The 13,866-nt window shown below is 35.6% G+C and overlaps 1 protein-coding gene across 12 annotated transcripts in view; it reads right to left on the bottom strand.

Annotated features, from left to right (window-relative positions):
- The window catches only part of PPFIA2 (PTPRF interacting protein alpha 2), a 287,577-nt gene that overhangs the window by 79,518 nt on the left and 194,193 nt on the right, over positions 1 to 13,866 (bottom strand). The window lies entirely within an intron of this gene.

The raw sequence follows: 13,866 nt of genomic DNA, 5'->3' as shown, positions 1-13,866 counted from the left end.
GACCTGGTGCAGTAGAAGGCATTCCTGCCTGTGGCAGGGGACTTGGAACTACAAGGTCCCTTCCAACTCAAATCTTCCAACTCAAACCTTTCTGTGATTCTGAGATTCTATAAAAGCAATGAAATTATTTTAAGCTTTTGAAAAGCTGTTTAAAAGAGCAAATAAAGATTTTGGGGTCTATTTTCAAAATAGCTAGGAGTTAATATAACTATGGAACATACAGCATTGTAATTAACATTAGCTATACTTCAAGGGAACAAAATGAAAGAAAAAATTATTTTCAAACTGAAAAAAAATAAGTTTGGGAGGCAGGGAATGAAATCATCAGCCCTAACAATGCACTTTGGGCTCACTTTAGGGAAAAAAATAATTATTTATTTTCTTTAAAATTAGCACTTTGTCTTCTCCTCCATTCAATGACATAAATCAAAAAGAATCAGTCAATTTTTCAAGCTTTTTTGGGTGCTTTTTTAGCACAAAAAACCCTTTTAACTGAAACACTTTTAAACTAAAGACTGACAACCACTCAGCTAGGTTTATTTTCTATTTGCCTGGAATTTCAATGTACTTTATTGCTATTTAGGGGTGAGCTTTCTAGAAACTATACACAATTGAGTCCTCTAATACCTGTCCTAACATATCAAGAAAAACACTCCTTTATTAAAATAAAAAAACTTTGTGAGTTATGAGTAATACACATCTTCAACATATTTACATAATTAATTTTCCCTTTTAGAGATTTCTGATCTTCTGTTAATATTGCTGTTTAGCTTTCATTGTTATGGAGAAATAATAATTATGGTGAAATCATCCTTATGAGGGAGCCTTGGAGATCAGAAAATAGTAGAAAGTTAGACAGTAATGAAAACAAATCTTGTATGTTTGTGGGTAGGTAGCACACCGAGCTCCAGCCTTCAGTTACACATCTTTTACAGCTTAACTCTTTATCTCCTATGCTCCAAATTCTGTCAAAGACAGCTAAAACCTCTTGTTTCTGCAGCTTCTGGTATGTCTTGATTATTTTATTCTTACAATCTTGACATTGGCACTGCTCTCTGCAATCCTGCTTGTATGGTGGAAAGCCCATTCAGACCCTGCTTTCACATTGCTGAAGCACACATAATGAATGACAACAAGCAAAAATGACTGCAAATGCTCTGAGTCTGCTGTAGATTGCTGATTTTAAATGGAAAACATGGAAATGCTAAACCCATGGTCCTTTACTGCTGATGGCCTGTGCTTGTGGTGACTATTGACAAGGTCCTAGCTACCAGTGTTTTATCAACACGCCCCTGGGGGTCCCTGGCAAAGATATAATTAACAGTAAAGAATCATTTTGTCTTGCAGTCCTATATTGCAAGTCAAATTCTTGCAATGAAACTGGTGTTGGTGGCAGGGGTGCTGCACTGGTGATGGCCCAGGGGCACTGCACAGCTGTGGCACTCAGCTGGCTGCAGCAGGAGCACTGCACAGCTGTGGCACTCAGCTGGCTGCAGCAGGGCACTGCACAGCTGTGGCACTCAGCTGGCTGCAGCAGGGGCATTGCACAGCTGTGGCACTCAGCTGGCTGCAGCAGGGCACTGCACAGCTGTGGCACTCATCTGGCTGCAGCAGGGCATTGACTGCACAGCTGTGGCACTCAGCTGGCTGCAGCAGGGGCATTGTACAGCTGTGGCACTCAGCTGGCTGCAGCAGGGCACTGACTGCACAGCTGTGGCACTCAGCTGGCTGCAGCAGGGCACTGCACAGCTGTGGCACTCAGCTGGCTGCAGCAGGGGCACTGACTGCACAGCTGTGGCACTCAGCTGGCTGCAGCAGGGCATTGACTGCACAGCTGTGGCACTCAGCTGGCTGCAGCAGGGGCATTGTACAGCTGTGGCACTCAGCTGGCTGCAGCAGGGCACTGACTGCACATCTGTGGCATTCAGCTGGCTGCAGCAGGGCACTGCACAGCTGTGGCACTCAGCTGGCTGCAGCAGGGGCACTGACTGCACAGCTGTGGCACTCAGCTGGCTGCAGCAGGGCACTGACCGACTGCAGCAGCTCCTGCACCATCACTGAGCTCTGACTGCATCTGAACTCGAAATGTCTGGGTCAGCAGGCATTTTTGTGCTTTGAAATTAGTAATAAACTAAGATTTCAGGCTGGTAATAAGGCAGTAGGGTTTGTTAGTCTCCTTTGCCTCATTAAGAATTCTGGACCAAATTGTTCCTGTGTAAATACCTGTCTGGTGCTATTACACCTACTCCAGAGCATGCACCATTTATTTCGGTGGCAGCACTTGGAAAACAGAACAGGAGCAATTTAAAGCAATGGTGCAGGTGCTATTGTGAGGAAGAGTACCTGTCAGATTTTTCACAGATTACCAAGTGCATTTAAGTATGTTTTCTGTAGAAACTCTTATCGAAGTAAACAAAAATGTACTACTTTTAATTTGTCATAAAATTTGTACGAAATACAACATAGAGAAAGAAATGTCTTTTACAGACACTAGCACAATAGAAAAACAGTAAAAAATATCAATTACATGGTTGAATTATATTGTGTGTTTCACACCTGCTGACTAATTTCTCTTGCTTTTCTTTTTTTTCTTACCAAGCTCAACAAAATAGTAGCAAAACCCTTATTCTTTCATTGTTACTCTAACAAAAACTAGTATTCAAAATCTCCAGAGTTCATTGGTAGGGTCTAATTTCCAGCTTGTCAGAGCTAAGGATGGATTTGGGAGAGACGCTATAATGTTTATTCTTTTCAAAAATATACAAGTTATTGAAACACGTATATGTAATATGCATGTATATACTTAATATTTATATAAATATATACACAGATATTTTTACCTCTAAGACTTTATGTAGTTGCTCTTAGTACATATAGTATTTAATTTAAAATAAAATGAATTTAAAATAACATTAATTTAATTTCAAATAAAATAAAACCCCTGTTTAATGTATGTAATTCAGTCTGAAAAACACTGTTCAGTTTAAAAAAGAGTGTGTTTAGCTATTTGCACTGCAATCTGTTCTCCTCTTTTGGTTACACCAATATATGTCCCCATGAGTAAAACCAGTCTTCCCCAAATTAAATTTTTGTATTCTTTGTCTGCGTGTTGTCACCTAGAGATTTGAGATTGTTTAGGTTTATTTTGACTGGACATGTCTGTTATGAAAACCACTATTCTGCATGTATATCCAGTTTTATCACATTTTCCTATACAGGGTATCTGTATTAAAATCACAATCTCTGCTACTGATTGTAGAAAACATGAAAATATACAACAGATAAATAGGATATGAGAAATACCCAGACAGGAAATGAACCTTATCCTAGAACTACAATTAAACAATATCAAAGCCATGATCTGCCTGTACAAACTGAAGAAATCCCAACTTAAGTTTCATTCCCATTCTGTTGAAATTGAATCTCAGAAGAGTAACAGTCTGTATGTCAAGTCTTAAAACCAAATGTACCCATTTAATTTTAGTCAACATCTCAATACATTTCAATAACATTCCTACTGGTAGTAATTTTTTCCCCAGGTTCTTCCAGAGAAGATCAAGGATATGGGCTTCTCTGATACAAATTTTATCTATCTTTTAATTACAAAGCAAATTCCTAGTATCTGGAATTTCTAAAACAATGTTTTTATCCTAGAATTATTGCAGAATGTAATCAAATATGGCAGCCTTTTCTAATGCAGAGGAATGATACATATGTTTTCTTAGTTTTTACTTCTTTTTGTACGTAACCACATATTCTACATGTTTAAATTTTTAATCCTAAATCACACTCTCCAGGTGCCAAGTTAAGCAAGCAGGTTCATTTTCTATGGATTGAACCAAGTTAAATCCTCTACAGCTCCTCTTATAATAATTTCACCTCTACACTGATGGTCCACATTAGTATTAATGAAGATTATTTAATCATTTACTAATGTTGACATTTCCTAATCAAACAAAATTTTTTACATTTTTGAATTCCAAGTAAAATTATTTCTATATTTATTTCTTTTACAGGCATATGTTGGCTCCTTGTTTGTAAATCTTTCTAGTTAATCAAGTTATGGCTCTGCAGAGTACCCTTAGAGCTGCAGGCGCGCTGTAGGGTTGAGATGATCCAATAGGAAAACACAAATGATACATTTTCTGGTTCATTTGTTAATGGGAATATTGATTAATAAATATGAACCTAGTGAAGCCTAAAGTTGATTTTATTTATTGACTCATGTCATCAATTTAAATATTTTATACAAATTCAGCGTGTGAGGCCTATCCATACATTAAAAATTATTATGGAGAGTAATAAGCATAAAAGATACTATGATCTTGTTATAATACTTAAAACCTGGTCTGAGAGTTAGTAGATGATCTTAACAAATCATCTAATATTTAACAAATTTACAGAAAATTGAATAATCGTTCCAAAGAAGCACATTGAGCAAGTGCTGAAAACACTACATTATTCCAGCAGATTAAAAACAAAGGATAATGGGTATGTGTGTTGAATTTTCATCAAGATGCATCTGCAAAAAGATAATTAACAGTAAAGAATCATTTTGTCTTTCTGTCCTATATTGCAAGTCTAATTCTTGCAACGAAACTATCTTTGTCTGCTTGAACGTCTCGTTAGACAAATGTCATATGACAAATGTCAAATGACCCAAAAAGCTGACACAGACAGAAAGATAACCAGCTATGTTCTGAAATCTGAATTCATACCTCCAGTGCCGGATGAAATAGCATCCATTTCAAAGTTTATGATTCCCAAAATAACAGATCAAAGAGAAATGATATATTCTTTTTGATGTCCCCTGAAAGGCACTCTGTGAATACTGTGAGCAAATTAAACATTAGACATTAAAATTTTCATGGATATACTTTGAATCTGTAATAGTGACCCCTACAAAGCATGTCAGCTGAGCACCCCTTTAACCAAGCACTATGTTCTTTGCTTTAGGAATTTGATAGGTTGAAAATAAGGCATTTGCTAACTAGACCTTATGAAATCAGCTCTGGTGAGAGTTGCATTCCATTGGTTTGTTAAGCTCCCTAAACAGATTGCCAAACAGATGACATTAAATCCAAACTGAAATTATCCTGGTGTCTAATCTCATGCTGACTATGAACAATCCTAAACTAACCATATACAAGTAACCTTCCAATTTCATTAATCTCCTGGAGTTTTCAGGTGTGTTGGCAAATGATTGTGAAATATGCTCAACCACACATCTGGCTTGTGTGATCCCTGTGTTCTCTCAGCTTGAATTTCTTTGGCTGCCATACCATTTCCTCTTTCTACCTTTTTTCTGCTTTGAGTGAGGAATGTGTGATAAATTAGAAACCCACAAAATCTGCACTGCAAACTCAGAGTTTTTCTATTTTGTAGTTCCCTAGAATGAAGTAGAGGAGATCTATTTATCAATCTCTGAGGCATCTTCTTCACCTTCACAGAGCTCTGTCATATATTGATATATTTGTTTGCTGTTGTGCAAAAATGTCAGGTGTGCTCTGTGATCCCTCTTTACTGATTAATATGAAACACTGTACCGACCCCCAAAATAACTCAAATAACTCAACCTCATGAGATCCATAAAACTGTCCATACCGCAGATTTATTGCAGAGTGGTTGTGTTATTTGATGATGAATACTGTGTCCTATGGTTATTTAGCTGCAGGACCTCATGGACAGCACAGTCACCTCCTTCCTGCCTACAGCCACAGCCTCTCCTCCATTAGGAAACCAGGCATGGAGCTGGGCTGAGGGGACAGGTACCCAGCATTTAACTCCCAAGCATGGGTTACAGCACAGGCAGTGGGACAGGATTCAGACAGTGTACCAGGATTTGTGCAGGGTCTCAGAACAATGATTGTGTGACAGAATGTGCACCTTAACAGACGCCACTACAGCCATAACCTGTCAAAAATCAAGTTATGCAATTTAGCCAAGTCCATCTATCAATACTTATGAACCTATTAACTTCTGTATTGCACCCTACTTCTTCTGCTGTAGAAACAGCTAACCAGTTTATCCCAGCCAAACTAAACTCTATGCTTTGAGCAGCAAGAATATTCAGAGCATCAGAAGAGCCTGAATCCTCTGAGATGCTTTACTGAGCTCCTGTGGTAATAAAAAGAGTAATTGTTGCTTGCCACATCTATTGCACAGGTCACTGTGTGCCTGAGCTTTACAGTAATGTGTCCAGTCAACAGCTGGAGGAGCTATGGACACCATGGGACAAATTTATGCTCTTAAGGGCTATGGAACAGGAACCACATTTCAGTATTTTTTTTCCCCACAAAATGGCATCCTGTTCCTTTACTGGAGCTCTGTTGGGAGTATTGTAATGCTGTAATAATCACAGTAAAAACATGCAATACAAGCACTTCAGTATGGAAGACTGAATATATTGCAACTAAATAAACAACTGTATATTTATATTTCTGCAGCAATCTAACTTGCAATTAAGATTCGGCCATATTTTTTAATGCATAGAAAAATACAATCTCCTCAGAGGCAAAAGTCTGAAGACTTAGGCCACAAGTATTAAAAAAATTAGAATATAAAATTTAAACAGAAGAATACTATGAGTATTTGTAATAGAATTTGTAGTTAGATTTCTTATTTTTTCATTCCAGTAGTAGTACCTAATTTGTTTTCACAATGAGCAATCTATAAAACAAATGCTTTTAAAACATAGACAGACAAAAGAATATACTAGAATAGGTTTATGCTCATTTTGATAAAGTTGCTAATTTTATGGAAAATTTGTGCTTCAAGGTCTAAAGGAAATGGGGAATTTTTAATCTCCAGTCATCATTTATTCAGTAATACAAGGCATTAAATCACCCTAGTTTCTAATAATGGGGGATCAAGGTTTCATTAAATCAAATATTTCTGTCAGACATAAAAATGAAGTAGATTTGAAGAGATTTGCAAAAAAATATTTCAAACATTGCTCTCACTGATCTTTTAATGTATATTTAAACAATTGCTGCTCAGCTGCACAGCAGGTTTTGGGAGAAGAGTAAAGAATGAGGAAGTAGCAAGTCACAGCCTGACATTGCTTTTTTACCTTTTACCATGCTCCCTTAAGCATTATTTTACTAAACTTAAATTTCTCTTCTCCTTTAATGCAAATAACAGCTTACAATAGTTAAAGAGCAAAGTCTGTACGCTCTTGTTGCTACCCAGGGATGTGTCATAGCAAAACATTGAGAGGCTGCAAGCAATCTGAGTATTTTTAAAATAAGCAGAAAAAAAACTCTACCCTTTAATGATAAATCTGTGACACTGGGATTTACTGTAGTCACAAATCTTTATGTAAAAAATCCCACAAAGAATTTTACAAGTAAATAAAATGAAGAAGAACTAGTTAGCCACGACACAAAATTCTGAGAAAAAAATTGAAATTGCAGTGGAGATCTTTAGTAGCCAGAATTTTTCATTTCAGTGCAAGGCTCTGAATCCTTCCTTAGCAGCAGTAAAACTGAAGCAGCTGAATACATTCATACTTGGGATCTTAGAATATTTAGAAAATAGAACCAGAAAAAACAAGTGTCTTTATGACACAAGATTCTAAAGAATATAAAAATATACAGAAAGAAATATATACGAGCTAGCAAACATTCAATATCAAATATTTTGTTAAAACTATTAATCACACTGTCTTTGTGAAGGAATAAAGCCTTCAGTCTTCAGCTACATATTTCCTTAAGTGCTCCATAAACATGTGAGCACAGACCACAAATCCCTTCTTACAAACTGGTATCTTCTAAAGAACACACAGGAGACATTCAACTTAGACAAAATGACAGCGCAAAGTGAGAACATGACATTGGTATTTTAGGATTTGTTTACAGGTGGCCACATGCTAAATGGAGAGGAAAGAGAACACAGCATTTCAGGATGGCTTTTGAAAACACCCTAAGACATTTGGGCAGCAGCACATTTCTGCTCTGCAAAACCATTTCACTGAAGAAGACCAAATTAGGAGAACATATTTAATATATAATTTCTGCATTGCACACACTACACTGTGGTAAACACATAAACAGCCTCTGTGGTAGAAGTTTATGGAAGTTGTACTAAGAAACCACTCTTGCAAACGCAGTAGTGAGCTTCACCTCAAATATATCAATATAAATTATTGTTCTTCAGTTACTATCAGGAAAATGTATTACATTTTAGACCTATTCTGCTCTTTATTTTAGTGAAACATGAAATTAATGAAAAAAGGTTTAGGCAATGCAAAATCAATCCTGTTGCTCTCAATATTCACAAAGGATTTTGGTGGTTTTTTTTTCTTTGAGAACTCAGATTAGAATAAATTGAGGACATAAAATGAAATTGTTATGACAACTTAGCTGACTATTTCTTGTGCTTAGTTCTTTTCCACTTTTAAAAAAATTAGGCAATGAAGGCTGTAGTGCTGCTGTATTAATTTTCAACCTATTCAATTGCCATGCCACACATACTAATTGAAATGTGTAAAGAAATAAATTAATGCTGTAAAGCATTTAGTATAAGAAATAATCACCAAAAAAATCATCATTTTGCATCACTGCCACATTTGAAACTTAAGGGCAACAATAACTTTTTTCAGAGGTACCATTTAATGAGATGGCTAAGGTTAAAGGCAGATTAAAAAGCAATTATACATAGCATTTAAAATTACATTTCAAATCAAGACTTTTAATTATGTGTAACTTTGCAGAAAAGATATATTTTGCTACATTTACATAGACATTTAAAGTTCAGAGCACAAAGACTATCTCTTCAGAGTCAGACCTCTGCAAATCTATAGCTTATAAAAAAATAAAAAAAATAACATGTCGAAGAGAGTTCAGAAAGCAGTCGCAAGCTTGCAGTTGCACCATTCTGAGAAAGTATGATGTTATCAAAAAAGGTACTATAGAGAAAGAGTGTTTCAGATTCTTTGGAAGAAAATGTATGCCTCAAGTCACTAGAAACAGATGCAAGTCATCAGCCTGGCCTTCAGGAAAAAAAAAAGTCCCTGATTTCCACCCAATTTCATCCTAAGTTTTGATAGCAGTAATTTCTAAATTGTGGATTGATGAAGTTTTATATAAATCATGTGTTCAAGAAATGCACATCTATTTTTCCTGGGAAACTATTCCTTTCACAACACTTTTACTCCAAAAATCACTTTGAAATGTAATTACACAGAAAGCCTAAGGCCACCAAGAAACCCCTGTAAAAATTGCCTTAACCTAACTGGAAATGAAAAATCTACAAATATGATTTCATAGAAATATGTTTTCATATGCAACCAAGGGTAAAAGGACAAGTCACATTTAGCTAAGACTTCACTTTGAAATGCATATACATATTAACTAGTACAGAATATTCCAGTAGCAGTAGCGATACCATAGTCATGTCTGCAGCATCCCTCATGGTCAGAACCAAAGCTGTTCTCAGCTGTAACAGTTTTACTGCATTTTTACTGTGTTCTTGATTTGCGCTGAAGAGCAGAAGTTTGGCAATTAGCATGGTATTTGGAAGTTCTTTCATGAATAAGTGGATCTTTTCTGCTGTCTCTGGTATGGAACATAAAGAATCAGAAATTTCAAACCATCCTCTCTTTTCAGTCATGTAAATAATTTCTGAATGCTTTCATAAATGCTGAAAAATTAGCATTGGGTACCCTAATCAATAAACCGACCCATTGCCTAAACAGGAGAATGTATGCAGTTACATGAAGAAGTGAACTATGATCCAAAACACCTGCAAGATCTCTGAGAGCTCCAGGAGTTAAATTTAGCCTCAAACTCAAGGAAACTTTTGTAGAAGTAATTGTAACAATAAGGCTTTAAAATGAAGCCTGAGTGTTTTAAAATATAATCTATATGTCAGTTGACAGAGGCAGTATAATGTTATTTGGCATTTGCAAATATCATTGGCAATTGGAACAAATTCTGAGGAAAAGCATATGGTAGTATAGTGATATATACAGTAAAATCAGTAGTTTCTGCAATTTTATATTCTGCAGTCCCAATGTTTTCTGGGTTCCTAAAGTTCCATTTATTCCTTTGAGGTAATGAATGTAAGTAAAGCTTTATTTTTCATGCCACAGTTTCTGCTAATGAGGAGAGATGGAAAAGCCAGCATATTAACTGGAAACAAAATAGGTGTTTGAAATGCCACCTATCATTTGATTCTTATTACCACATACAGATGTTGCAAGGGATGGATGATTGTTTAAAATTAACAAGAGAAAATTTATGGGCAAAGGAAGCACAGACATTAAAAAAAAATTCCAGTATTGTATTAATTATGGATAATGCTTGATTTTTACAAAAAAAAGCCTTGGAAAAAAGCTTTAAAGGTTGTTTTGGGTTTTTTTAACTATTTGTTGAAGGCTCAGGGTAACAGGGAGATCTGTTAATGGAAATGGCAACAGTTGTCATTTAACACTGCACATTACTGCAGAAATGGATTTAAAAGTGTCACTATGGGTCATGGTCTATAATCTAAGAAGTCATGAGCTGTGGAAGCTGCTAGCACTTGGATTCCTGGGAATATATGGCACTAATGGCTAACCTTGCTGTGTTGTTTGCATGTGTTTAGTTTAGCATACTTTTAAAAAAGATTCACATTTGTAATGATAATAAGAGTATCTCTAAAGCTGAAGAACAATAGTAGTTATCTTGTCAGTATTTTCAACATTGAAGTTAATTCTCATTAAGATCATGAATGACAAAATCATGAAGATAAATTCACTTCTCTTGCCAATGAGACTCATTCCTCTCAAATCAGCGTGTAAAAAGGAAGCTGGTTAGCAGATCATTGTTCAATTTTGCAAATATTCATACACTCACTGAAAAACTTCACATTTCTCTTAAAAAATATTCACAGAAGAACACAATTATACCACTGAGCTTTGTTATTTGATGTCCCACTTGCAACTTGTCTAATATCTAACTGCAAATTACAACCCTCAGCTATAAAACTATTTGGAGACCACAGGTTACATGGAAGAAAATGAGAATCAGCATAATTTTAAAAGCACCTAAGGGGTAAGAAAATGTAGCTATGCTTAACAGTAATTTTATTTAAAAACAGAAGGAAAATTTCTCAAAAAAATATTAACAGTATTTCTATTCATCTTGTCTACAACAGACAATGATCAGGACGTCTCCAGTTGTGAACTAGGAATGGCTTTGAGTGTAAGCAGAAATGAAAAAAAAAAAGCAGGATGAACATGGAATTTTATTACTGCAGTTTATCTTGCCCCTGTCTGCACAAAAACTCACTAACAGCAATTCAGTTTGCTGCTACGTACAATGGCCCCCTCCACAATCACTAACCAGCTGCAGCAAAATAAAATATATAGTCAAATAACTTCTTCCCCTAGGAAAACATATATTCAAAGAATTTTTAATCCACTCCTTAATAAAATATAAGCTTTAATAAAATATAAGCTCATAAGATGAAAACCCTTCTCTATTCCCCTTGTGTAACTACATGTAAACATTAGCTACACAAGCTGAGTTCCCCTACAGGTCCAATGCCCACCCCAACTTCTCTGGGGTTTAGAGTTCAAGGTGTGTTACAATTGCCTATCCAATATTAAGTGCTTTGCAAGACTGTTAGCAACTAGAGCTGAAATCAGCTTTGCCAGTTACAGACGACTTCACTTCCTTTGTTATGTATGTAATATGCCACAAAGGCTGTTATATGAGAGCTTAGTTACCACCCAATGACAGAGAACTGCAGTTGCTCTCTCCCACTTTTGGGACTATGTTAATTTAAGAACATTTTCAATAAGTGCTCAGGACTGTCTGCAGTTTCTCACCGTTGCTGCATCAGAGCCACAACCACAAGCTTTCAAGAAGAGGAAAGATATTAACATATACATTTCTGTTACTTTTTATCTGCTACTTTTCATACACCTAAACATAATTTGTTAAGTCAGGGAACCAATTTACTGTCATCATTTTATGTTTAGATACAGTCCTGAATATAGTATACACTCAGAATAAGTATGAGAAAATGGGTATGAAAGAAAATACTAATTCTCCTGGGAAAACAGACACCAAGACAGGACTACAGAAATAACTGAAAACCATATATTCAATTCCCCTAGAAACTTAGCCCACTTATTTTCATATATAATACAATAAATTTTTAAAGTGTTTTATTGCCTGTGTATTCACTGTGGAATTTAGCATAAAACTAGACTTAAATACTGCAGTGCTCCAATTAATTTTGTCTTACTCAAATAACTAATTGTGAGAAAATTATCTGAACTCTTGTTTAAATACATAACTGTTTGAAAATAATCCACTTGTTCTCTTCCACATCTCTTCCCATCTCACTCTTTTTTCATTATTTTTTAATTGAATGTCAGCTTTAACAGTCCCTCATAGGAAACTGGAATAACAATATTCAGATTGTGTTAGTGGTCATGTTATGCTTGACTGATTCAGTGTCCTTCTAAATGTCTTCAGTGGCATGAAGACACAAACATTGTTCAACATTTCTAAGGATTTGGGGCAGGAAAAGCCATAGAAGTCCTATTCAATGTAATTTCATTGTGCATGCTTTTATTCCTTACTGTTAAAGAGTTTCATTAAATTTTAAAAATTCCAAATAGCCAGGCAATTCTCTAAAGACCAGGTTTTATGCCCAGTGAAGTGAACTTGGATTTAATTGGATGATGAGCAGGAGGGATTGGAGGAGCGAGATGCATCTCAGTTGGCTTGACTGACGAAAGGGACTGCTTGATATTTAATAAATGCTAGTGAAAGTAACAGAATACACAACATAGTAACTATATTATTTGAACACAACTTTTCTGGATCCTTCTGAAACAAGAATCTTAATTTTTAACAGATAAAGTGCAGTTAATTTAGAGAGAAAAGGGATGAATCAAAATACCATATTAATAGGTTTATAGTTTATCATACTTTATAAAAAAGAAGTACTAATATCTTAATTGAAGATCCTGCTTTTAAGAAGTAACTTTAAGAAACTACCTTATCCAGTTTAAATTAGTTAAAAAATCCTTTAGGAGTCTCTATCACACATTATTCTGAATTATGAGTATTCCACTTTTCAAGAACTGTTAGGTAGCATTTGAGTTTGTCTGTGGCTTCTTTCAATTGCTGTCTTAATCCTGAATAAAATGACACCATAAAAAGGCCATAACCTAAAACAGTTTTAATTTCACTTGCTTATCTGGCTCATTTTTAACAGTGTTAAAAGCATATGTCAGGTAGGTTCAGAACATGAGGGGAATGGTAAAGTCACCAGAAGACTCCATTTTTTATATTATCTGGCCTCAAAATCATCTCTCTAGGGTGAGAACTTTCTCTATGTGTGTAGTATACAGCTGTTCGATACAAACAGGTTTGCTGTTCACCCTTTCAAACAAAAGAGAACAGTCTTCAGCAGGAAAAACATCTCTCTTGTCCAAGTTCACAATAGTTACATGGCACCAGAGTACACCATGATACACTGCAGTTAAAAGGGAAGAGACAAAGCTACATTTCACAGTCATCCATAATCCTCCCTTAATACTACAATGCTAACATTTATATAATGAGTATATCTACATCTGTGTGTGTTTTAATTAATTTTATAGTGAAATGGAAATTCAGGTTATTGAATTCTTTATAGTATCTGACATTTTTGTTGGTTCGCTCCTTTTTCAAGTCCAATAAGAAATTTGGGAATCTGTTACTAGCGCTTGGATTTTGGCTTGCTCACAAGGGAAGAGGAAGAGGAAATAAATCAGTAAACAGAAGGTTGTATTAATCTTACAACCACCTTAAACAAGCCTCACTGAGAAGATTACTCACAATGTAATTTTTCTTTAGGTTTGTTTCATTTTGGTTCTGTTTG

Source organism: Zonotrichia albicollis, chromosome 4, assembly GCF_047830755.1.
Source record: "Zonotrichia albicollis isolate bZonAlb1 chromosome 4, bZonAlb1.hap1, whole genome shotgun sequence".
Taxonomy (NCBI): Eukaryota; Metazoa; Chordata; class Aves; order Passeriformes; family Passerellidae; genus Zonotrichia; species Zonotrichia albicollis.
This window is presented reverse-complemented; position numbering and strand designations above follow the sequence as displayed.